Source organism: Pristiophorus japonicus, chromosome 18 (assembly GCF_044704955.1).
Source record: "Pristiophorus japonicus isolate sPriJap1 chromosome 18, sPriJap1.hap1, whole genome shotgun sequence".
NCBI lineage: Eukaryota > Metazoa > Chordata > Chondrichthyes > Pristiophoridae > Pristiophorus > Pristiophorus japonicus.
The window spans coordinates 61,366,609-61,393,400 of NC_091994.1; positions in this window are offsets into that span (position 1 = coordinate 61,366,609).

The following is a 26,792-nucleotide window of genomic DNA, read 5'->3' on the forward strand; positions in this document are numbered from 1 at the left end:
TTCCAATAGTGTTCGCATCGTGTTCCCACTGTGTTCCTACGGATTTGCCACGGTGTTCCATTAGTGTTCCCATAGTGTCCCCATGCTGTTGCATGGAGTTCCCATAGTTTTCCCACGGTGGTCCATAGTGTTCCCACGTTGTTCCCATAGTGTTCCTATGGTGTTCCCATAGTGTTGCCATGATGTGGTGTTGCCACGGTGTTGCCATAGTGTTCCCATAATATCCAGATAGTGTTCCCATGCTGTTCCCACTGTGTTCCCATAATAGTCTCACTGTGTTCCCATACTGTTCCCATGGTGTTCCGATATTGTTCCGACAGTGTTCCCACAGTGTTTCTATGGTGTAGCAATGGTGTTCCCACTTTGTTCCCACAGTGTTCCCACGGTGTTCCCACATTGTTCCCATACTGCTCCGACAATCTTCCTATATTGTTCGCAAGGTGTTCCAATAGTGTTCCGATAGTGTTCCGACGTTGTATCCATGGTGTTCCCATTGTGTCCCCATGATGCTCGCGTAGTCTTCCTATGGAGTTCCACTGTGTACCCATAGTGTTCCCATGGTGTATCCAGATTTTTCCCACAGTGTACCCATGGTGCTCCAAAAGTGTTCCCATAGTATTCTGACAGTGTTCCCACGGTGTTCCGATATTGTTCCCATGTTGTTCCCATAGCTTTCCGATAGTGCTCCCATGGTGTTCCCATAGTCTTCCAACAGTGTTCCCATGGTGTTCCCATGGTATTCCTAAAGTGTTCCAACAGTGTTCCCACGGTGTTCCCACAGTGTTCCCATGGAGTTCGCACAGTGTTCCCATAGTGTTCCCACAGTGTTCCAAGAGATTTCCCATAGTTTTCCCACAGTTTTCCCACAGTGCTCCTACTGTGTTACCATAGTGTTCCCACAATGCTCCCATACTGTTCCCATGGTGTTTCGACAGTGTTCCCATGGTGTTCCCATAGTTCCCACGGTGCGCTCATGGTGTTTCCATGGTGTTCCCATGCTGTTCCCATGGTATTCCCATCGTGTTGCCATGATGTTCTAACAGTGTTCACATGGCGTTCCCACTGTGTTCCTATAGTGTTCCCATTGTGATCCCATAGTGTTCCTATGGTATTCCCACAGTATTCCCATAGTGTTCCCATGGTGTTCCCACTGTGTTCCCATGGTGTTCCCATACTGTTCCTATGTTGTTGCATGTTGTTTCCATGGTGCTCCCGCAGTGTTGCCATTGTGTCCCCATGATGCTCCCATAGTTTTTCTGTGATGTTCCCATGGTGTTCCCATGGTGTTCCCACGTTGTGCCCATAGTGGTGCCATAGTGTTCCCATAGTGTTACCATGGTGTTGGCACGGTGTTGCCATAGTGTTCCCATAGTGTTCTCATAGTGTTCCCATGCTGTTCCCATATTGCTCTGACAGTGTTCCTACTGTGTTCCCATACGGTTCTCATCGTGTTCCCATAGTGTCCTCATGACATGTCCATAGTTTTCGCATGGTGTTCCCACGGTGTTCCCATAGTGTTCCCAGGGAGCTCCCATACTGTTCCCATGGTGTTCTGACAGTGTTCCTATGGTGTTCCCATGGCATGCCTATGGTGTCCCCATGGTGTTCCCATAGTTCCCACGTTGTTCTCATTGTGTTCCCATGGTGTTTCCATAGTGTAGCCATGGTGGTCCCATGGTGTTCCCATGGTGTTCCCATAGTTCCCACGTTGTTCCCATTGTGTTCCCATGGTGTTTCCATAGTTTTACCACGGTTTACCCAGACTTTTCCCATTGCTTTTACACGGTGTTCCATAGTGTTCCCAAAGTATTCCCATCGTGTTCCCATGGTGTTCTGATGCTGTTCCCGTAGTGTTCCCATGCTTTTCCCATAGTGTTGCCATGGTGTTCCCATGCTGCAGCAATGGTGTTCCCATGGTGTTCCCATCGAGAGCGAATTTTTTCTCCCAGAGGGTTGTGAATCTGTGGAATTCTCTGCCCAAGGAAGCAATTGAGGCTAGCTCATTGAATGTATTCAAGTCACAGATACATAGATTTTTAACCAATAAGGGAATTAAGGGTTATGGGGAGCGGGCGGGTAAGTGGAGCTGAGTCCACGGCCAGATCAGCCATGATTTTGTTGAATGGCGGAGCAGGCTCGAGGGGCTAGATTGCCTACTCCAGTTCCTAATTCTTATGTTCTTATATTCTTATAGTGTTCCCATAATGTTCCCATCATGTTTCCATGCTGTTCGCACAGTGTTCCCATAGTCTTTCCACTGTGTTCCCAAACTGTTCCCATAGTTTTCCCATGGTGTTCCCATAGTGTTCCCACAGCGTTCCCACAGTCCTTCCATATTCTTCCCATGGTGTTCTCATATTGTTACGACAGTGTTCCAATGGTGTTACATAGAAACATAGAAAATAGATGCAGGAATAGGCCATTCGGCCCTTCGAGCCTGCACCACCATTCAACAAGATCATGGCTTACCATTCACCTCAGTACCCATTTCCTGCCTTCTCTCCATACCCCTTGATCCCTTCAGCCATAAGGGCCATATCTAACTCCCTCTTAAATATATCCAATGAACTGGCATCAACATCATTCTGCGGACGACAATTCCACAGGTTAACAACTCTCTGAGTGCAGAAGTTTCTCCTCACCTCAGTCGTAAATGGCTTTCCCCTTATCCTTAGATTGTCCCCTGGTGCTGGACTTCCCCAACATCGGGAACATTCTTCCTGCATTCAACCTGTCCAGTCCCGTCAGAATCTTATATGTTTCTATGAGATGCCCTCTCATTCTTCTAAACTCCGGTGAATACAGGCCCAGTCCATCCATTCCCTCCTCATATGTCAGTCCAGCCATCCCGGGAATCAGTCTGGTGAACCTTCGCTTCACTACGTCAACAGCAAGAACGTCCTTCCTCAGATTAGGATCCCAAAACAGAACACAATATTCCAGTGTGGCCTCACCATGGCCCCGTAAAACTGCAATAAGACCTCCCTGCTCCTGCACTCAAATCCTCTAGCTATGAAGACCAATATTCCATTTGCCTTCTTCACCACCTGCTGTACCTGCATGCCAACTTTCAATGACTGATGAACCATGACACCCAGGTCTCTTTGCACCTCCCCTTTTCCTAATCTGCCGCTATTCACATAATATTCTGCCTTCGTGTTTTTGCCAGCAAAGTGGATAACCTCACATTTATCAACATTATGCTGCATCTGCCATGCATTTTCCCACTCATCTAACCTGTTCAAGTCACCCTGCAGCGTCTTAGCATCCTCCTCACAGCTCACACCGCCACCCAGCTTAGCATCATCTGCAAAATTGGAGATATTCATTCAATTCCTTCACCTAAATCATTGATGTATATTGTAAATAGTTGGGGTCCCAGCACTGAACCCTGCGGCACCCCACTAGTCACTGCCTGCCATTCTGAAAAGGACCCATTTATCCTGACTCTCTGTTTCCTGTCTGCCAATCAGTTCTCTAACATGTCTGCACATTACCCCCAATACCAGGTGCTTTAATTTTGCACACCAATCTCTTGTGTGGGACCTTGTCAAAAGCCTTTTGAAAGTCCAAATACACCACATCCGCTGGTTCTCCGATGTCCACTCTACTAGTTACATCCTCAAAAAATTCTAGAAGATTTGTCAAGCATGATTTCTCTTTCTTAAATCCATGCTGACTTAGTCTGATCCTGTCATTGCTTTCCAAACGCTGTGCTATTTCAACTTTAATAATTGATTCCAACATTTTCCCCACCACTGATATCAGGCTAACCGGTCTATAATAACCCGTTTTCTCTACCCCTTCATTTTTAAAAAGTGGTGTTACATTAGCTACCCTCCAGTCCATAGGAACTGATCCAGAATCAATGGACGGTTAGAAAATGATTACCAATGCATCCACTATTTCTAGGGCCACTTCCTTAAGTACTCTGGGATGCAGACTATCAGACCTTGGGCATTTATCAGCCTTCAATCCTATCAATTTCCCTAACACAATTTCCCACCAAATAACGATTTCCTTCAGTTTATCCTTCTCACTAGACCGTCGGTCCCCTAGTATTTCCGGAAGATTATTTGTGTCTTCCTTCGAGAAGGTAGAACCAAAGTATTTGTTCAATTGTTTTGCCATTTCCTGGTTCCCCATTATGAATTCCCCTAATTGACTGCAAGGGACCTACATTAGTCTTCACTAATCTTTTTCTTTTTACATATCTATAGAAGCTTTTGCAGGCAGTTTTTATGTTGCCAGGAAGATTCCTCTCATACTCTATTTCCCCCCCCCCCTAATTAAATCCTTTGTCGTTCTCTGCTGAATTCTAAATTTCTCCCAGTCCTCAGCTTTGCTGCTTTTTCTGGCCAATTTATATGCCTCTTCCTTGGATTTGACACTATCCTTAATTACCCTTGTTAGCCACGGTTGAGCCACCATCCCCGTTTTATTTTTACTCCAGACAGGGATGTCCAATTGTTGAAATTCGTCCATGTGATCTTTAAATGTTTGCCATTGCCTATCCACCATCAACCCAAAGAATCATTCACCAGTCTATTCTAGCCAATTCACGTCTCATACCATAAAAGTTACCTTTCCTTAAGTTCAGGACCCTCGTCTCTGAATTAACTGTGTCACTCTCCATCTTAATAAAGAATTCTACCATATTATGGTCAGTCTTCCCCAAGGGGCCTCGCACAACAAGATTTCTAATTAGTCCTTTCTCATTACACATCGCCCAGTCTAGGATGGCCAGCCCTCTAGTTGATTCCTCGACATATTGGTCTAGAAAACCATCCCCAATACACGCCAGGAAATCCTCCTCCACCGTATTGCTAGCAGTTTGGTTAGCCCAATCTATATACAGATTAAAATCGCCCATGATAACTGCTGTACCTTTATTGCATGCATCCCTAATTTCTTGTTTGATGCTGTCCCCAACCTTACTACTACTGTTTGGTGGTCTGTACACAACTCCCACTAGCGTTTTCTACCCTTTTGTATTCCGCAGCTCCACCCATACAGATTCCACATCATCCAAGCTAATGTCCTTCCTGACTGTTGCGTAAATTTCCTCTTTAACCAGCAATGCTACCCCTCCTCGTTTTCCTTTCTGTCTATCCTTCCTGAATGTTGAATACCCCTTGGTCAACCTGGAGCCATGTCTCCGTGATGTCAATTATATCATATTCGTTATATCATGTTCCCATATGGTTCCCTATATGCTCGCATAGTGTTCCCACGGTGTTCCCATTGTGTTCGCATGGTTTTCCCACAGTATTCCCATGGTGTTCCCATCGCGTCCCCATGATATTCCGAAATTGTTCCCATGGTGTTCCTATGTTGTTCCCACTATGTTCCCATAGTGTTCCCATGGTTTTCCCATGGCGTTCCCATCGAATTCCCATGATATTCCAAAATTGTTCCCATGGTGTTTCCATGGTGGTCCCATGATGTTCCCATGGTGTTCCTATTGTTTTCCCATGGTATTTCGAAATTGTTCCCATGGTGTTCCCATTATGTTCCCACAGTGTTCCCACGATGTTCCCATGGTGTTCCCATAGTGTTCTCATAGTGTTCCCACGGTGTTCCCAGACTGTTTCAATAGATTTCCCATGATGTCCCAGACCTATCTCCCTGTTTTCACATGCTGTTCCCCAGTGTTCCCATAGTATTCCAAGCTGTTCCCATGGTGTTCCCATAGTTTCCCATGGAATTCCCATGGTGTTCCCACAGTGGTCACATGATGTTCTCACGGTGTTCCCATAGAGTTCCCGTAGTGCTCCCACATTGTTCCTGTTGTGTTCCCACGGTGTTCCCATATTGTTCCCATGGCATTCTGACAGTGTTCCGACAATGCTCCAACAGTGTTCACACGCTGCTCTCGTACTTTTCCAACGTGTTCCCGTAGTGTTCCCACTATGATCCCACAGTTTTCATCCAGTGTTCCCACGGTGTTCGCATAGTTTTTCCAATAGTTTTCCTGCAGTATTCCCACGGTGTTCCCATTCTGTCCCCATGATGCTCCCATAGTGTTCCATGGTGTTCCCATGCTGTTTTCATGATGTTCCCATAGTGTTCCCATAGTGTTCCCACCGTGCTCCCATAGAGTTTCCTCGGTGTTCCCACAGTGTTCCCATAGTGTTCTGACAGTGATCCTGTTTTGTTCCGACAGTTTTGCCATGGTGTTCCTATATTGTTACCATGTTGTTCCCATAGTGTTCCCATGGTGACCCCATAATGTTCCCATAGTTTTCCCGTGGTGTTTCCATGCTGTTCCCATAGTGTTCCCACAGTGTTCCCATAGTGTTCTGACAATGTTTCCACGGTGTTCCCATGCTTTTGCCATGGTATTCCCATTTTGTTATGACAGAGTTCCCACGATGTTCCCACAGTTTTCCCATGGTGTCCCCCTAGTGTTGCCATGGTGATCCCATAGTTTTCCCATAGTTTTCCCATGGTTCCCATAGTGTTCACACGATGTTCCATGGTGTTCCCATGGTGTTCCCATTTCTTTCCCAGAGTGTTTGCACAGTGTTCCCATGCTTTTCCCATGGTATTCTCACAGTGTTCCCATAGTGTTCACAAGGTGTTCCCAGAATTTCCCCAGTTTTCCACGCTGTTCCCACAGTGTTCCCACAATGTTCCCAAGATGTCCCCACAGTGTTCCCATAGTGTTCCAACGTGTACCCACGGTGTTCCCATATTGTTCTCATGGTGTTCCCAGAGTGTTCCCATGGAACAATTTCCCACGGTTTTCCCACAGTGTTCACATGGTGTTCCAATGTTGTTCCCACGGTGTTTCCACGATGTTCCCGCATTGTTCCCATAATTTTCCGACAGTGTTCCCATAGTGTTCCAACAGTGTTCTCACGGTGTTCCCATACATTTCCCATAGTGTTCCCATGGTGTTCCCACGGTGTTCCCATAGTTTTCTGACAGTGTTCCCATGGTGTTCCCATACTTATACCATGGTGTTCCCATTTTGTTACGACAATGTTCCCACGGTGTTCCCACAGTTTTCCCATGGTGCTCCCACGGTGTTCCCGTGGTGTTCCTATAGTTTTCGCATAGTGTTCATGGTGTTCCCATAGTGTTGCCATGATGTTCCCATAGATTTCCCATGGTTTTCCCATGGTGTTCCCATAGTGTTCCCACGGTGTTCCCACGGTTTTCGCATGATGTTCCCATGGTGTTCCAATGGTGTTCCCATTGCTTTCCCACAGTGTTTGCATGGTGTTCCCATGCTTTTCCCAAGTTGTTCCCACAGTGTTCCCACATTGTTCCCACAGTGATCCCGTAGTGCTCCCACATTTTTCCCATAGTGGTCCCAAGTTGTTCCCACTGAGTTCCCATTATGTTGACATATTGTTCCCATAGTGTTCCCACAGTGTTCCCATAGTGCTCCCAAGGTGTTCCCCAGAGCTTTCCCATCGTTTTCCCACAGTGTTCCCACAGTGTTCCCATTGTGATCTAACTGTGTTCCCACAGTGATCCCATGGTGTTCCCATGGTGTTCCCATAGTGTTTCCATAGTATTCCCATGGTGTTGCCATAGTGTTCGCATGGTCTTTCAACAGTGTTGCCACAGTGTTCCCACAGTTTTCCCATACTGTTACCATTGTGTTCTCACAGTGTTCTCACGGTGTGCCCAGTGTTCCCATAGTTTTACCACATTGTTTCCACGGTCTTCCCGTCATGTCCCTAGAATGTTCCCATAGTTTTCCCGTGGTGTTCCCATGGTGTTCCCATGGTGTTCCTGTGGTTTTCCCATCGCGTTCCCAAAATGTTCCCATGCTGGTCCCACTGTGTTCCCCAAGTGTTCCCCTAGTTTTCTCACGGTGTTCCCAGAGTGTTCCGACAGTGTTCCCATGGTGTTCCTATAACTTTCCCATGGTGTTCCCATATTTTTCTGACAGTGTTTGCTCTGTTGTTCCCATGGTGTTCTCGTAGTGTTCCCACTGGGTTCCCATAGTGTTCCCACGGTTTTCCCATGTTGTTCCCATGGTTTTCCTATAATGTTGCCATGGTGCTCCCATAGTGTTCACATAGATTTTGCATGGTGTTCCCATATTGCTGCCACGGTTATCCCATAGTTTTCCCACATTGTTTCCATGGTGTTCCCATCGTGTCCCTATAATGTTCCCATAGTTTTCCCGTGGTGTTCCCATGGTGTTCTGTAGTTTTCCTATCATGTTCCCAAAATGTTCCCATGCTGTCCCCACTGTTCCCATAGTGTTCCCACAGTGTTCCCGACTGTTCCCCTAGTTTTCCCACGATGTTCCCAGAGTGCTCCAACAGTGTTCCAACAGTGTTCCCATACTATTTCCCATGGTGTTCCCAATGTGTCCCCATGATGTTCCCATAGTGTTCCCACGGTGTTCCCACGGTGCTCGCATGTTGTTCCCACCGTGTCCTCATGATGTTCCCATTGTGTTCCCAAGGTGTTCCCATATTGTTCCCATGGTTTTCCCATAATGTTGCCATGGTGTTCCCATAGTGTTCCCATAGATTTCCCATGGTGTTCCTATATTGTTGCCACAGTGTTCCCACGGTGTTCCCGTGCTGTTCCCTTGTGTTCACCCTGCATTCCCACAGTTTTCGCATGGTGTTCTGACAGTATTACCACGGTGTTCCTATATTGGTCCCATGTTATTCCCATTGTGTTCCCAGCGTGTTCCCATACTGTTCCCATGGTGTTCCCACCATGTTCCCAGTTTTCCCAGGGTGTTCCCACCGTTTTCCCATGGTGTTCCCATAGTGTTCCCATAGTGTTCCCATGGTGTTCCCATAGTGTTCCCACGGTGTTCCCACCGTGTTTCCATAGTGTTCTGACAGTATTCCCATACTGTTCCCATGGTGTTCCCATTTTGTTCCAATATGGTTCCGACAGTGTTCCCATGGTGTACCCATACTGTGTTCCCATGGTGGTCCCATTTTGTTCCAACAGTATTCCCACCACATTCCCACAGTATTCGCATGGTGTTCTGACAGTGTTCCCACGGTGTTCCTATATTGTTCCCGTGTTGTTCCAATAGTGTTCCCACCGTGTTCCCATAGTGTTCCCATGGTGTTCCCACAGTGTTCCCACGGTGTTCCCATAGTGTTCTGACAGTGTTCCCATGGTGTTCCCATATGGTTCCCATGGTGTTCCCATGTTGTTCCCATAGTGTTCCCACAGTGTTCCACGGTGTTTCCATAGTGTTCTGGCAGTGTTCCCATGGTGTTCCCATACTCTTCCCATGGTGTTCCCATTCTGTTACGACAGTGTTCCCACGGTGTTCCCATGGTGTTCCCATGATGTTCCCGTGGTGTTCCCACTGTGTTTCCATGGTGTTCGCACTTTGTTCCCACAGTGTTCTCACAGTTTTCCCATGCTTTCCCCATGGTATTCGCACAGTGTTCCCACGGTGTTCCCAGACTTTTCCCATAGTTTTCCCATGGTGTTCCCAAGGTGTTCCGACAGGGTTCTCATAGTGTTCTGACAGTGTACACATGGTGGTTCCATACTGTTCACATGGTGTTCCCACGGTGTTCCCATGGAACAATTTACTGCGGTTTTCCTACAGTGTTTGCATGGTGCTCCCACGTTGTTCCCACGGTGTTTTCACGGTGTTCCCATGGTGTATCCATGGTGCTCCCATCATGTTCCCATGATGTTCACATAGATTTCCTATGGTGTTCACACAGTGTTCCCTTAGTGTTCCTATGGTGTTCCCAGAGCTTTCCCACAGTGATCCCGGATTGTTCCTATATTGTTCCGATGTTGTTCCCATAGTGTTCCCACTGTGTTGCCATGATGTTCCCATGGTATTCTGACAGTGATCCCATAGTGTTCCCATCGTGTTCTCACCCGGTGTTCCCATTTTGTTCTGACAATGTTCCCACGGTGTTCCGATATGGTTCCCATGGTGTTCCCATGCTGTTCCCATCATGTTCCCACAGTGTTCCCATGGTGCTCCGATAGTGTTCTGACAGTGTTCCCATGGTCTCCCCATACTCTTCCCATGGTGTTCCCATTTTGTTATGACAGTGTTCTCACAGTTTTCCCATAGATTTCCCACCGTGTTCCCGGAGATTTCCCACAGTTCCCAAAGTGTTCCCACAGTGTTCCCATAGTGTTCCGACAGTGTACCCACGATGCTTCCATAGTGTTCTCACGGTGTTACCATGGAACAATTTCCCACGGTTTTCCCACAGTGTTCGCATGGTGTTCCCACAGTTTTCCCACAGTGTTCCCAGAGTTTTCACACTGTGTTCCCATGGCGTGACCTCATTTTTCCCATAGTTTTCCGACAGTGTTTGCACGGTGTTCCTGTATTGTTCCCATGGTGTTCACATAGTTTCCGATATTGTTCCCATTGTGTTCCCTTAAATTTCCCATAATGTTCCGGTGATGTTCCCATTGTTTTCCCATGGTGTTTCAGTGGTGTTTCCATGGTGTTCCCATAGTGTTCACATAGTGATCCCACAGTATTCCCATTGTGTTCCCAGACTTTTCCCAAATTCGACCCACGGTGTTCCAAGAATTTTCCCACTGTGTTCCCATGGTGTTCCCACTGTGTTACCACATTGTTCACACAGTGTGCCCAAGCTTTCCCCATCGTATTCCCACAGTTTTCCCACAGTGTTCCCATGTTGTTCCCAGACTTTTCCCATAGTTTTCCATGGTGTTCCCAGACTTTTCCAAACAATTTCCCACAGTGTTCAGACAGGGTTCTCATAGTGTTCATACAGTTTAACCACAGGGGACCCATACTGTTCTCATGGTGTTCCCATAGTGTTCCCATGGAACAATTTAACAGAGTTTTCCTACAGTGTTCGCATGGTGTTCTCACGTTGTTCCCACAATGTTTCAATGGTGTTTCCGCGGTCTATCCATGGAGTTTCCATCGTGTCCCCGTGATGTTCGCATGGATTTCCTATGGTGTTCACACAGTGTTCCCATCGTGTTCACACGGTGTTCCCAGAGATTTCCCAAATTGATCCCATGGTATACCACATTGTTCCCATAGTTTTCTGACAGTGATCCCATGGTGCTCCTATATTTTTTGCAAGGTGTACCCATATTGTAACGATATTGTTCCTACGGTATATCCATGGTGTTCCTATCGTGTCCTCATGATGTTCGCATAGTGTTCCTATCGTGTTCCCGTAGTGTTCCCATGGTTTTGCCAGATTTTCCCACAGTTTTCACATGGTGTTCCCACAATTTTCTCATAGTGTTCTGACAGTGTTCCATGGTGTTCCCATGTTGTCCCCATTGTGTCCCCATAGTGTTCCCAAGATGTTCCCATATTGTTCCCATGGTTTTCACATAATGTTGCCATGGTGTTCCCATAGTGTTCCCATAGAAATTCCATGGTGTTCCCATATTGTTGCCACGGTGTTCCCACAGTGTTCCCACGGTGTTGCCATGGTGTTGACACGATGTTCCCATGTTGTTTCCATAGTGTTCACACCGTTTTCCCATAGTGTACCCATTGTGTTTCCACAGCGTTCCCAGTTTTCCCACGGTGTTCCCACGGTGTTTACATGGTGTTCCCATAGTGCACCCATAGTGTTACCATGGTTTTCCCATAGTGTTCCCATTATGTTCCCACGCTGTTCCCATAGTGTCCCCATAGTGTTACAATGGTGTTCCCGTAGAGCTCCCACATTTTTCCCATCGTGGTCCCACCTTGTTCCCACAGAGTTCCCATTGTGTTCCCATAGTGTTCCCATAGTGTTCCCACAGTGTTCCCATAGTGTTCCCAGTTTCCTCAGTATTCTATCTGTGTTCGCAGAGTGTTCCCATGGTGTTCCCTTGGTGTTCCCATCGTGTTCCCATAGTATTCCTATGTTGTTCCCATACTGTTCCCATGATATTCCGACAGTGTTGCCACAGTGTTCCCGCGGTGTTCCCATCATGTCCCCATAATGTTCCCATAGTTTTCCAGTGGTGTTCCCACGGTGTTCCCAGGTGTACCGACAGCGTTCCCATAGTGTTCTGACAGTGTACACATGGTGATCCCATATTGTTCCTATGGTGTTCCCATGGTGTTCCCACGGAACAATTTACCACGGTTTTCCTACAGTGTTTACAAGGTGTTCCCAAGTTGTTCCCACAGTGTTTCCATGGTGTTCCAGCAGTCTTTCCATGGTGTTCCCATCGTGTCCTTGTGATGTCAGCATAGATTTCCTGTGGTGTTTACAGAGTTTTTGCATAGTGTTCCCTCGGTGATCCCAGAGTTTTCCCACAGTGATTTCACGGTGTTCCCACATTGTTCCCATAGTTTTCCAACAGTGTTCCCACGGTGCTCCTATATTGTTCCCAAGGTGTACCCATAGTTTACCACTAGTATTCCTGCAGTATATCCATGATGCTCCCATTTTGTCCATGATGTTCGCATGGTTTTCCTATGGTGTTCCCACAGTGTTCCCATAGTGTTCCCACGGTGCTGCCAGATTTTTCTCACCATTTTCCCATGGTGTTCCCGCAGTGTTCTCATAGTTGTTCCACCAGTGTTCCCATGGTGTTCCTATATTGTTCCCCTGTTGTTCCCATAGAGTTGCCACAGTGTTCCCATAGTGCTCCCATGGTGTTCCCATGGAGTTCCCGTAGTGCTCCTACCATATTCCCATAGTGTTCCCATGGTGTTCCCATAGAGTTGCCATGGTGTTCCCATAGTTTTCCCATAGTTTTCCCATGGTGTTCTCATAGTGTTCCCATGGTGATCCCACATTGTTCCCTTGGTGTTCACACGATATTCCCATGGTGTTCCCATTGTGTTCCCATGGCGTTCCCACTGCTTTCCCACAGTGTTCGCACGGTGTTCCCATACTTTTCCCATGGTATTCCCCCAGTGTTCCCATTGTGTTCACAAGTTGTTACCAGAATTTCCCCATAGATTTCCCACGGTGTTCCCAGAGTGTTCCCAACCTGTTTCCAAGGTGTTCCCACAGTGTTCCCATAGTGTTCCGACAGTGTTCCCATGGTGTTCCCATACTGCTCCCATGGTGTTCTCATAGTGTTCCCATCGTACTCAATGGAGCAATTTCCCATAGCTTTCCCACAGTGTTCACTTGGTTTTCCCATGTTGTTCCCACAGTGTTTCCATGGTGTTCCCCCGCTGTTTCCGCATTGTTTCCGTAGTTTTCCGACAGTGTTCCCACAGTGTTCCTATATAATTCCCAAGGTGTTCCCATAGTATTCCGATAATGTCCCCATGGTGCTCCAACTGTGTTCCCACGGTGTTCCCATAGTGTTCCGACAGTGTTCCCATCGTGTTCCCATGGTGTTACCACTTTGTTCCGAAAGTGTTCCCATGGTGTTCCCACAGTTTTCCCATGTTGTTCCCATGGTGTTGCCATAGTGTTTCCATGGTGTTCCCATAGTGTTGTCTTGGTATTCCCATAGTGTTCCCATAGTTTTCCCATGGTGTTCCCATTGTGTTCCCATGGTCTTCCCACGATGTTCCTGTGGTGTTCCCACTGTGTTCCAATGATTTTCCCACTGCATTCCAACTGTGTTCGTATGGTGTTCCTATGCATTCCCCATGGTATTCCCACTGTGTTCGCATAGTGTTCCCATGGTGTTCCCAGACGTTTCCCATAGTTTTCTCAGTGCATTCCCAGAGTTTTCCAAAGCGTGTTCCCAAGGTGTTCCGACAGAGTTCTCATAGTGTTCAGACAGTGTACCCACGGTGGTGCCATACTGTTCCAATGGTGTTCCCACGTTGTTCCCACGGTGTTTCCACGAAGTTCCCGTGGTGTATCCATAGTGTTCCCACCGTGTCCCCATGATGTTCGCATAGTGTTCCTATGGTGTTCCCACAGTGTTCCCACAGTGTTCCCATAGTGTTCCCATGGTGTTGCCAGAGCTTTCCCAGTTTTTCTATGGTGTTCCCACCGTGTCCCCACAGTGTTCCCATAGTGTTCCCATGGTGTTGCCAGAGCTTTCCCACAGTTTTTCTATGGTGTTCCCACAGTGTTCTCATAGTGTTCCAACAGTGTTCTCATGGTGTTCCTATATTGTTCCCCTGTTGTTCCCATTGAGATGCCACCGTGTTCCCATAGTGTTCCATGGTGTTCCATTGGTGTTCCCAGTTTTCCCACGGTGTTCCCACGGTGTTCCCATCATGTTCCCATCGTGATACCATGGTGTTCCCATAGTGTTCCCATGGTGTTCCCATGGTGTTACCACAGTGTTACCATAGTGTTCCCATAGTGTTATGATGGTGTTCGCACGGTGTTCCCATAGTTTTACGACAGAGTTCCCATAGTGTTCGCATAGTGTTCCCGTAGTGCTCTCACAGTATTCCCATAGTGTTCCCATAGTGTTCCCATTGTGTTCACAGTGTTCCCATAGTTTTCCCCATAGTTTTCCCGTGGTGTTCCAATGGTGTTCCCATGGTGTTCCCGTAGTTTTCCCATCATGTTCCCAAACAATTCCCATGCTTTTCCCTCGGTGTTCCCAGAGTTTTCCCATAGTTTTCCCACAGTGTTCCCACAGTGTTCCCATGGTGTTCCCATGGTGTTTCCATAGTGTTGCCATAGTATTCCCATGGTGTTCCCATTGTGTTCCCATGGTGTTCCAACAGTGTTGCCACAATGTTTCCATGGTTTTCCCATACTGTTACCATCGTGTTCCCATAGTGTTCCCATAGTGTTCCCAATGTGTTGCCATAGTGTTCCCACAGTGTTCCCTGACTGTTCCCATAGTTTTCCCATGGTGTTCCCAGAGTGTTCTGACAGTGTTCCCACGGTGTTCCCATTCTTTTCCATGGTGTTCCCATATTGTTCAGACAGTGTTCCCCTGTTGTTCCCATGGTGTTCCTGTAGTGTTACCATGGTGCTCCCATGTTGTTCCCATCGTGCCCCCATAATGTTCCCATAGTTTTCCCGTGGTGTTCCCATGGTGTTCCCATGGTGTTCCCGTAGTTTTCCCATCATGTTCCGAAAGTGTTCCCATGCTGTTCCCACTGTGTTCCCATAATGTTCCCACAATGTTCCCCGACTGTTCCCCTAGTTTTCCCATGGTGTTCCCAGAGTGTTCCGACCGTGTTACCACGGTGTTCCCATGGTGGTCCCGTAGTGTTCCCATGGTGTTCCCATAGTGTTCCCATGATGTTCCCATGGTGCTCCCATGTTGTTCCCATCGTGTCCCCATGATGTTCTCATAGTGTTCCCAAGGTGTTCCCATATTGTTCCCATGGTTTTCCCATAATGTTGCCATGGTGTTCCCATAGTGTTCCCATATTTTTCACATGGTGTTCCTACGGTGTTCTCATTGTGTTCCCATAGTGTCCCCATAGTGTTACCATGGTTTCCCATAGTTTTCCCGTAGTGTTCCCATGGTGCTCCCATAGTGTTTGCCTGGTGTTCCCATGGTGTTTCCACAGTTTTCCCATGGTGTTACCACAGTGTTCCCAAGTTTTGCGACTAAAGTCCCACATTGTTCCCATTGTAGCCCCATAGAATTCCCATAATTTTCCCACACTGTTCCCATGGTTTTCCCACGGTGTTCCGAGAGTTTACCCATAGTTTTCTCATGGTGTTCCCACAGTGTTCCCACAATGTTCCCCGACTGTTCCCCTAGTTTTCCCATGGTGTTCCCAGAGTGTTCCGACAGTGTTACCACGGTGTTCCCATGGTGGTCCCGTAGTGTTCCCATAGTGTTCCCATGATGTTCCCATGGTGCACCCATGTTGTTCCCATCGTGTCCCCATGATGTTCTCATAGTGTTCCTAAGGTGTTCCCATATTGTTCCCATGGTTTTCCCATAATGTTGCCATGGTGTTCCCATGGTGTTCCTATATTTTTCACATGGTGTTCCTACGGTGTTCTCATTGTGTTCCCATAGTGTCCCCATAGTGTTACCATGGTTTCCCATAGTTTTCCCATAGTGTTCCCATGGTGCTCCCATAGTGTTTGCCTGGTGTTCCCATGGTGTTTCCACAGTTTTCCCATGGTGTTACCACAGTGTTCCAAAGTTTTCCGACTAAAGTCCCACATTGTTCCCATTGTAGCCCCATAGAATTCCCATAATTTTCCCACACTGTTCCCATGGTTTTCCCACGGTGTTCCGAGAGTTTACCCATAGTTTTCTCATGGTGTTCCCACAGTGTTCCCATAGTGTTCCCACGGTGTTCCTACATTGTTCCCATGGTGTTCCCATTGGGTTCCCATGGTGTTACCATGGTGTTCCCACGATGTTCCCATAGTTTTCCCACGGTGTTCCCAGAGTTTTCAGACAGTGTACACACGATGTTCCCATACTGTTGCCATGGTGTTCACATAGTGTTCCCATGGTGTCCCATAGTGTTCCCATGGTGTTCCCACCATTTTGCCATGGTGTTCTAATAGGTTTCCCCCCGTGTCCCCATGGCGTTCCCATGGTGTTCCCACGATGTTTCCACGGTGTTCACATTGTGTTTCCATGGTATTCTGACTGCATTCCCACAGTGTTCGCATGGTTTTCTCATGATTTTCCCACAGGGTTCCCATAGTGTTCCCATGGTGTTCCCAGTCTTTTCCCATAGTTTTCCCATGGTGTTCCCCAGAGTTTTCCCACAGTGTTCCCAAGGTGTTCCCACAGTTTTCCCATTGTGTTCAGGCAGTTTACCCGCAGTGTTCCCATACTGTTCCCATAGTGATCCCATCTTATTCCCATGGAACAATTTCCCACGGTTTTCTGAGTGTTCGCATGGTGTTCCCACGTTGTTCAGACGGTGTTTCCATGGTATTCCCATGCTGTATCCACGGTGTTCCCATCGTGTCCCCATGATGTTCACATACATTTCCTATGGTGTTCCCATAGTGTTGCCATAGTTTTCCCACAGTGTTTCCGTAGTGTTCCCACAATGTTCCCAGAGTTTTCCGATTGTTTTCCCATGGTGTTCCCACAGTGGTCCCATGGTGTTCTAGCTGTGTTCCCACAGTGTTCTCATCGTGTTCCCATAGTATTCCTAAAGTGTTCCCATGGTGACTCATAGTATTCACATGGTGTTCCGACTGTGTTCCCACAGCGTCCCAACGGTTTTCCCATGCTGTTCAAATGGTGTTCCCAGCATGTTCCCAGACTTTTCGCATAGTGTTCCCAAAGTGTTCCCATAATGTTCCCACGGTGTTCCTATGGTGTACCCATGGTGATCACATAGTGTTCCCATGGCATTCCTAAGGTGTTCCCACAGTTTTCCCATGATGTTCCCATGGTGTTCCCAAGTTGTTCCTAGACTTTGCCATTAGTGCTCCCACAGTGTTTCCACGGTTTTCCAAAAGTGTTCCGTTGGACCCCATCATGTTCTCATGTGTTCCCATTGTGTTCCCTTCGTGTTCCCATTGTGTTCCCATAGTTTTCCCATGGTGTTCCCATAATGTTCCCATGGTGTTCCCATGGTGTTCCCATGATGTTCCCATGCTTTTCACATGGTGTGCCCTGGTGTTTCCACAGTGTTCCCATGCTGTTCACATGGTGTTTCCATCGTCCTCCCATGGTGTTCCAATGGTACTTCCACGGTGTTCCCACAATGTTCCCACAGTGTTCCCACTGTGTTCCCACAGGGTTCGCACGGTGTTCCCATGGTTTTCCCATGGTGTTTCCACAGTGCTCCCATGTTGTTCCCATCGTGTCCCCAAGATGTTCTCATGGTATTCCCAAGGTGTTCCTATATTGTTCCCATGGTTTTCCCATAATATTGCCATGGTATTCCCATAGTGTTCCCAGAGTTCCCATTGTGTTCCCATTTTGTTGCCGTAGTGTTCCCACGGTGTTCCCATAGTTTTCACGCTGTGTTCCCATGGTGTTCCCATCATGTTCCCATAGTGATACCATGGTGTTCCCATAGTGTTCCCACGGTGTTCCCAGACTTTTTCTATAGTTCCCCATGGTGCTCCCAGAGTTTTCCCACAGTGTTCGCAATGTGTACCCACGGTGCTCCTATAGTGTTCACATGGTGTTCCCATGGAACAATTTCCCATGGTTTTCCCACAATGTTGGCATGGTGTTCCCACAGTTTTTCCAGTGTTCCCAGAGTTTTCACACTGTGTTCCCACGGTGTTTCCGCATTTTTCCCATAGTTTTCCGACAGTTTTCCCATGGTGTTCCTATATTGTACCCATGGTGTTCCCGTAGTGTTCTGATCTTATTTCCATGTTGTTCCCATACGTTTACCATGTTGCTCCCATAGTGTTCCCACTGTGTTCCTTTGGTGTTCCGATGGTGTTCCGATGGTTTTCACATGGTGTTCCCACTGCGTTTTCATGGTGTTCCCATAGTGTTCCCATAGTGTTACCATGGTTTTACCATAGTGTTCCCATAGTGTTCCCATGGTGCTCCCATAATGTTCGCCTGGTGTTCCCATGCTGTTCCCAATTTGTTCCCAAGGTGTTTCCACAATGTTCCCATAGATTTCCGACTGAATTCATAGATTGTTCCTATTGTGTTCCCATAGTGTTCCAATAATTTTCCCATAGTGTTCCCACGGTGTTCCCAGAGTTTTCCCATTGTATTTCCATGGTGTTCCACAGTGTTCCCATAGCGATCCCACGGTGTTCCTACAGTGTTCCCACAGTGTTCCCACGGGGTTCCCATCATATTCACATGTTCTGCACTTGGTGTTCCCATAGGTTTCACACGGTTTTCCCATAGTATTCCTGCGGTGATCCCATCGGGTCCCATGGTGTTCCCATGGTGTTCCCACGGTGTTCCTATAGTGTTCCCATGGTGTTCCCACACTGTTCTCATGGTGTTCCCATGGTGTTCCCACAGTGTTCCCATAGCGATCCCACGGTGTTGCTACAGTGTTCCCATGGTGTTCCCACGGGGTTCCCATCGTATTCCCATGTTGTTCACTTGGCGTTCCCATAGTGTTCACATGGTTTTCCCATTGTGTTCCTGTGGTGAAATCTTCGGGTCCCATGGTGTTCCCATGGTGTTCCCATGGTGTTCCTATAGTGTTCCCATGGTGTTCCCACACTGTTCTCATGGTGTTCCATGGCGTTCCCATGGTTTTCCCATGTATTCCCATCGTGTTCCCAAAGTATTCCCATTGTGTTCCCATAGTTTTCCCATGGTATTGCCACAAAGTTCCCATGGAGTTCCCACGGTGTTCCCATGTAGTCCTATGGTTTCAGAGGGTGCCAATTGTGTACCAATAGTGTTGCCATGTGTTTCAATCGTGTTCTCATGGCATTCCCACCATTCCCATGGTATTCACAGGCTGTTCCCACGACGTTCCCATGGATTTTCCATTGTATCCCCATGATGTTCCCATGGTGTTCCCATAGTCTTCCCATGTTGTTCCCATCGTGTTCCCACGGTGTGCCGACAGTTTTCCTATGTTCCCATAATATACCCACAGTGTTCCCCTCGTGTTCCCGTGGTGTTTCCACTGCATTCCCACATTGTTCGCATGGTGTTCCCATTGTTTTGCCATGGTTTTCCCATAATGTTCCCACAGTGTTCCCACGGTGTTCCCAGCATTTTCCCATAGTCTACATACGCTGTTCCCAGATTTTTCCCACAGTGTTTCCATAGTTTCTGACGGTGTACCCACAGTGGTCCCATACTGTTCCCAAGGTGCTCCCATAGTGTTCCCACAGTGTTCCCATTGTGTTCCCAAAGTTTTGCCATGGTGTTCCCATAGTGTTCTCACGGTGTTCTTACGGTGTTTCCACGGAGTTCCCATTGTGTTTTCATGGTCTTCACATGGTATTCCCATAGTATTCCCATGGTTTTCCCATAGTGTTCCCATGGTGTTCCCATCATGTTCCCGTGGTGTTCCCATAGTGCTCTCATAGTATTCCCACGATGTTCCCATAGTGTTCCCATGGTGTTCACATGGTGTTCCCATGTAGTCCCATGGTGTTTCCATAGTGTTCCAATTGTGTACCCATAGTTTTGCCATGGTGTTTCAATAGTGTTCCCATATTGTTCCCACGGTGTTCCCATGGTGTTCCATTGGTGTTCCAATGCTGTTCCCGCAGTTTTCCCATGGTGTTCCCATGGTGTTCCCACAGTGTTCCCATAGTGTTCCTATTGTTTTCCCATTGTTTTTGCATAGTATTCCCATGGTTTTCCCACAGTGTTCACATGGTGTTTCCACGGTGTTCCCGCATTGTTCCCATAGTTTTCCGACAGTGTTACCACAGTGTTTCAATATTGTTCCCAAGGTGTTCCCATAGTATTCCGATACTGTTCCCATGGCGTTCCCACGGATTTCCCACGGTGTTCCCATAGTGTTCCGACAGTGTTTCCATTGTGTTCCCATACTGTTCCCATGTTGTTCCCATTTTGTTCAGAAAGTGTTCCCACGGTATTCCCACCGTTTTTCCATGTTGTTCCCATGGTGTTCCCATGGTGTCCGCACGGTGTTCCCATCATGTTCCCATGGTGCTCCCATGATGGTGCTTCTTGTTCGCATAGTATTCCGATCATTTTCCCATGGCATTCCCATTGTGTTCCCACAGTGTTCCCACAGTCTTCTCACGATGTTCCTGTGGTGTTCCCACTGTGTTCTCGTGGTGTTCCCACTGTGTTCTCATGATATTCCCACCGTGATCCCACAGTGTTCGTATGGTGTTCCCTGCTTTCCCCATGGTGTTCTCACAGTGTTCCCATAGTGTTCCCACAGTGTTCCCAGACTTTTCCAATAGATTTCCCACGATGTTCGCAGAATTTCCCAAAGAGTGTTCTCAAGGTGTTCCGAAAGGGTTCTCATAGTGTTCCGACAGTGTACCCATGGTGTTCCCGTACTGTTCCCATGGTGTTCCCATAATGTACCCATCATGGAACAATTTACCACGGTTTTCCTACAGTGTTTGCATAGTGTTCCCACATTGTTCCCATGGCGTTTCCACGATGCCGCGGTGTATCCATGGTGTTTCCATCTTGTCCCCGTGATGTTCGCATAGATTTCCTATGGTATTCACACAATGTTCCCATAGTGCTCCCACGGTGTTCCCAGAGTTTTCCCACCATGATCCCACGGTGTTCCCGCATTATTCCCATAGTTTTCCGACTGTGTTCCCACGGTGCTCCTATATTGTTCCCAAGGTGTACCCATAGTGTACCGATAATGTGCCTATGATATATCCATGGTGTTCCCATTGTGTCCCCATGATGTTCGCATAGTGTTCCTATGGTGTTCCCACAATGATTCCATCGTGTTCCCATGCTGTTCCCAGATTTTTCCCATAGTATTCCCATGGTGTTCCCACAGTCTTCTCATAGTGTTCCGGCAATGTTCCCACCATGTTCCTATATTGTTCCCATGTTGTTCCCATAGTCTTCCCACCGTGTTTCCATAGTGTTCCCATGCTGTTTCCATGGTGTTTCCAGTTTTCCCACGGTGTTCCCATCATGTTCCCATAGTGATACCATGGTGTTCCTATCGTGTTCCCATGGTGTTCCCATGGTGTTCACAGAGTGTTCTCATAGTGTTACCATGGTGTTCACACAGTGTTCCCATAGTTTTCCGACGGCGTTCTCATAGTGTTCCCATAGTGTTCCCATAGTGTTCCCAGTATGTTCACAGTGTTCCCATAGTTTTCCCCATAGTTTTCCCGTGGTGCTCCAATGGTGTTCCCATGGTGTTCCCATGGTGTTCCCATAGTTTTCCCATCGTGTTCCCAAAGAGTTCCCATGCTTTTCCCATGGTGTTCGACCGTTATCCCATAGTTTTCCCAGTGTTCCCACAGTGTTCCCAGTGTTATAACTGTGTTCCCATAGTGTTCCCATGGTGTTCCCATGGTGTTCCCATAGAGTTGCCATAGTATTCTCATGGTGTTCCCATTGTGTTCCCATTGTGTTCCGACAGTGTTGCCACAGTGTTCCCATGGTTTTCCCATACTGTTACCATCGTGTTGCCATAGTGTTCCCAATGTGTTCCCATAGTGCTCCCGCATTGTTCCCCGACTGTTCCCCTAGTTTTCCCATGGTGTTCCCAGAGTATTCCGACAGTGATCCCACGGTGTTCCCATACTTTCCCATGGTGTTCCCATAGTGTTCCCATCTTGTTCGCACAGAATAATTTCCCACGGTTTTCCCATAGTGTTCACATGGTGTTCCCACGGTGTTCCCATGGTGTTTCCACAGTGTTCCCCCTGCTGTTCCTGCATTATTCCCATAGTTATTATTATTTGCATAGTGTTCCTATGGTGTTCCCACAATGATTCCATCATGTTCCCATGGTGTTCCCAGATTTTTCCCACAGTGTTCCCAAGGTGTTCACATTGTGTTCCCATGGTATTCTGACTGCATTCCCACAGTGTTCGCATAGTGTTCCCATGGTTTTCTCATGATGTTCCCACAGGGTTCCCATAGTGTTCCCACGGTGTTCTCAGACTTTTCCCATATTTTTCCCAAGGTGTTCCCAAAATTTTCCCACAGTGTTCCCAAGGTGTTCCCAGAGTTTTCCCATTGTGTTCCGGCAGTATACCTACAGCATTCCCATACTGTTCCCATGGTGTTCCCATAGTGATCCCACCGTGTTCCCATTGAACAATTTCCCACGGTTTTCCGCGTATTCGCATGGTGTTCCCAAAGTGTTCAGACGGTGTTTCCATGGTATTCCCATGCAGTATCCATGGTGTTCCCATCGTGTCCCCATGATGTTCACATGCATTTCCAAAGGTGTTCCCATAGTGTTGCCATAGTTTTCCCACAATGTTCCCAGAGTTTTCCGATTGTTTTCCCATGGTGTTCCCACAGTGTTCCCATGGTGTTCTAACTGTGTTCCCACAGTGTTCTCATCATGTTCCCATAGTATTCCTAAAGTGTTCCCATGGTGACCCATAGTGTTCTCATGGTGCTCCGACTGTGTTCCCACAGCATCCCAACGGTTTTCCCATGCTTTTCAATTGGTATTCCCAGCATGTTCCCAGACTTTTCACATAGCGTTCCCAAAGTGTTCCCATAATGTTCCCACGGTGTTTCTACAGTATACCCATGGTCCCATAGTGATTCCATAGTGTTCCAATGGCGTTCCTAAGGTGTACCCACAGTTTTCCCATGATGTTCCCATGGTGTTCCCAAGTTGTTCCTAGACTTTTCCATTAGTTCTCCCACAATGTTTCCATGGTTTTCCAAAAGTGCTCCGATGGTTCCCACCATGTTGTCATGTATTTCCATCGTGTTCTCATCGTGATCCCCTAGTGTTCCCATCGTGTTTCCATGGTGTTCCAATGGTGCTACCATAGTTTTCCCACGTTGTTCCCATGGTGTTCCGACGGTGTTCCCATACTTTTTCCATGATGTTCCCATAATGTTGCCATGGTGTTCTAATAGTGTTCGCATGGAGTTTCCACTGTGTTCCCACGGTGTTCCCATAAATTTCCCACAATCTTCTCACCGTGCTCCCATTGTGTTTACATTGTGTTCCCATGGTTTTCCCATGGAATTCCCACAATATTCCCATGGTGTTCCCATGATGTTCCCATAGAGTTCACATAGGTTTCACATGGTTTCCCGCAGTTATCCCATAGTGCTCCCATGGTGTTCTCATGGTGTTCCCATGGTGTTTCAATAGTGTTCCCATGGTGTTCCCATAGTTTTGCCATGGAGTTCCAGTGGTGTTCCCACGGTGTTCCCATAGTTCTGAAATGGAGTTCCCATGTTGTTCCAAAGGTGTTCCCACGGAGTTCCCCTGGTGTTCCCACGGTGTTCCCACAGTGTTCCCATAGTGTTCCCATGGTAATCCCAAGTTTTCCCCATAGTGTTCCCATTGTGATCCCATGGTGTTCCCATGGTGTTCCCATGGTGTTCCCATAGTGTTCCCACAATGTTCCCACATTGTTCTTATTGTGTTCCCACGGTGCTCCCAGGACGTTCCCACAGTGTTCCCAAGGTGTTCTCATGGTGTTCCCATAGAGTTCGCATTGGTTTCCCACAGTTTTGCCACAGTTTTCCCATAGTGTTCCCATGGCGTTGCCATGAAGTTCCCACAGTGTTCCCATGGTGTTCCCATGGTGTTCCAAAGGTGTTCCCATGGAGTTCCCGTGGTGTTCCCACGCTGTTCCACAGTTTCCCCATGTTGTTCCCATAGAGTTCCCATAGAGTTTCCACGGTGGTCCCACAGTTTCCCATGCTGTTTCCATGGTGTTCCCATGGTGTACCCAATTTGTTCCCATAGTGTTCCCATGGTGTTCCCATAGTGTTGTCATGGTGTTCCAATAGTGTTCCCATGGTGTTCCAACAGTGTTCCCATTGTGATCCCATAGTACTCCCATCGTGTTCCCATGGTGTTCCCACGATGTTTCCATACTGTTCACATAGTTTTCCCATGGTATTCCCATAGTGTTCCCATGGTGTTCCAATAGTGTTGCATTGGTGTTACCAGGGTGTTCCCATAGTGTTCCAATTGTGATCCCATAGTGTTCCAATGGTGTTCCCGCAGTGTTCCCGCAATGTTCCCACAGTGGTCCCATGGTGTTCCGACAGAGTTCCCATGGCGTTGCCATGGTGTTTCCATAGTGTTCCCATGTTGCATTGTGTTCCCCTGGTATCCCTATAATTTTCCCATTTTGTTCCCATAGTGTTCGCATGGTGATCCCATGGTGTTCCTGTGATGTTCGCACAGTCTTCACACGGTGTTTCCACAATGTTCCCATGGTGTTCCTATTGTGTTCCCATGGTGTTCCCACAGCATTGCCACAGTGTTCCCACGGTGTTCCCAATGGTGTTCCCATAGAGTTCCCAGAGGTTTCATATGGTTTTCCCACAGTTTTCCCATAGTTTTCCCATGGTATTCCGATGGTGTTCCCATGCGGTTCCCAGTTTTCACATGGTGTTCCCATAGTGTTGCCATGGTGTTCCCATGGTGTTCACATAGTGTTCAAATGGTGTTCCCACTAAGTTCCCATGGTGTTCCCACAGTTTTCCCATGGTATTCCGATGGTGTTCCTACAGTGTTCACCTAGTGTTCCCATGGTGTTCCCAGAATTTTCCCTTATTTTTCCCGCATTGTGTTCCCATGGTGCTCCCATTGTGTTCCCATGGTGTTCAAATACTATTCCCACAGTGTTCCCATAGTGTTCCCACAGTGTTGCCGAACACCATGGTGTTCCCATGGTGTTCCCATAGTGTTCCCATTGTGATCCCATAATGTTCCCATCGTGATCCCATAGTGTTCCCATGGTGTTCCCATGGTGTTCCCATGGCGTTACCCTAATGTTCCAATGTGTTCCCCTAGCCTTGCCACGGTGTTTCCACAATGTTCCCACGGGTTTCCCATTGTGTTCCCACAGCATTTACATGGCATTGCCAAATTGATTCTACGGTGTTCCCATGGTGTTCCCATAGAGTTCCCAGAGGTTTCCTACGGTTTTACCAAAGTGTTCCAATGGTATTCCCATGGTGTTCCCATGGTGTTGCCATGCGGTTCCTACAGTTTTCACATGGTGTTCCCATAGTGTGCCCACTGTATTCCCACGGTGTTCCCATGGTGTTCCCATAGTCTTCCCATTGTGATCCCATAGTATTCCCATCGTGTTCACATGGTGTTCCCATGGTGTTCCCATAATGTTCCCACGGTGTTCCTATACAGTTCCCATAGTTTTCCCATAGTGTTCCCATGGTGTTCCCATAGTGTTGCCATGGTGTTCCAATAGTGTTCCCATGGTGCTCCCATAGTTTTCTCACAGTGATCCCATGGTGTTCCAATAGTGTTTCCATGATGTTCCCACTTTTTTTCCCATATTGTTCCCATGCTGTTCCAGCGGTGTTCCCATGGTGTTTGCATGGTGTTCACGTACTGTTCCCACAGTGTTCCCAAACTGTTCCCAAAGTGTCCCCAGATCTTTCCCATGGTGTTCCCACGGTATTCCCACAGTGTTCCCATAGTGTTCCCATACTGTTTCCATAGTGTTCCCATAGTGTTGCCATGGTGCTCCAATAGAGTTCCCATGGTGCTTTCCGAGTGTTCCCAAGGTGTTCCCATGGTGTTCCCAAGGTGTTCCCATGGTATTCCTACAGTGTTTCCATAGTGTTCCCATGGTGTTCCCAGAGTTTTCCCTTATTTTTCCCGCAGGATTCTCATTGTGTTCCCATTGTGTTCCCACGGTGTTCACATACTGTTCCCACAGTGTTCCCACAGTGTTGCCATGGTGTTCCCATACTGTCCAATTGTGTTCCCATCTGGTTCCCATGGTGTTCCCATAGTGTTCCCATTGTAATCCCATAGTGTTGCTATATTGATTCCATAGCGTTCCCATGGCGTTCCAATGGTGTTCCCACGTTGATCAAATAATGTTCCCATAGTGTTCCCATTGTCTTGCCATGGTGTTCCAATTGTGTTTCCGCAGTGTTCCCATAGTATTCCCATGGTGTTCCCACAGTGTTTCCATAGAGTTTCAATGGTGTATCCATAGTGTTCCCATGTTGTTGCATTGTATCCCCATAATGTTCACACGGTGTTCCCACAATGTTCCCACGGTGTTCCCATGGTGTTCCCATAGAATTCCCAGAGATTTCCTATGGTTTTCCCACAGTTTTCCCATAATGTTCCCATGATATTCCCATGGTGTTCCCATGGAGTTGCCTTGTGGTGTTTTCCCATGGTGTTCCCAAGCTTCTCCAATACAGTTGCCATTGTGTTCCCATAGTGTTCCCATGGTGTTCCCACGGTGTGCCCACAGTGTTCCCATAGTGTTTCCATTGTGTTCCCACAGTTTTCCTATAGTGTTCCCACGGTGTTCCCACAGTGTTTCCATAGCGTTCCAACAGTGTTCTCATAGTGTTCCCAAGGTATTTCCCTAGTGTTCCCATGGTGTCCCCATAGTGTTCCCAGTGTTCCCATGTTCTTCCCAGAGTTTTCCCATGAT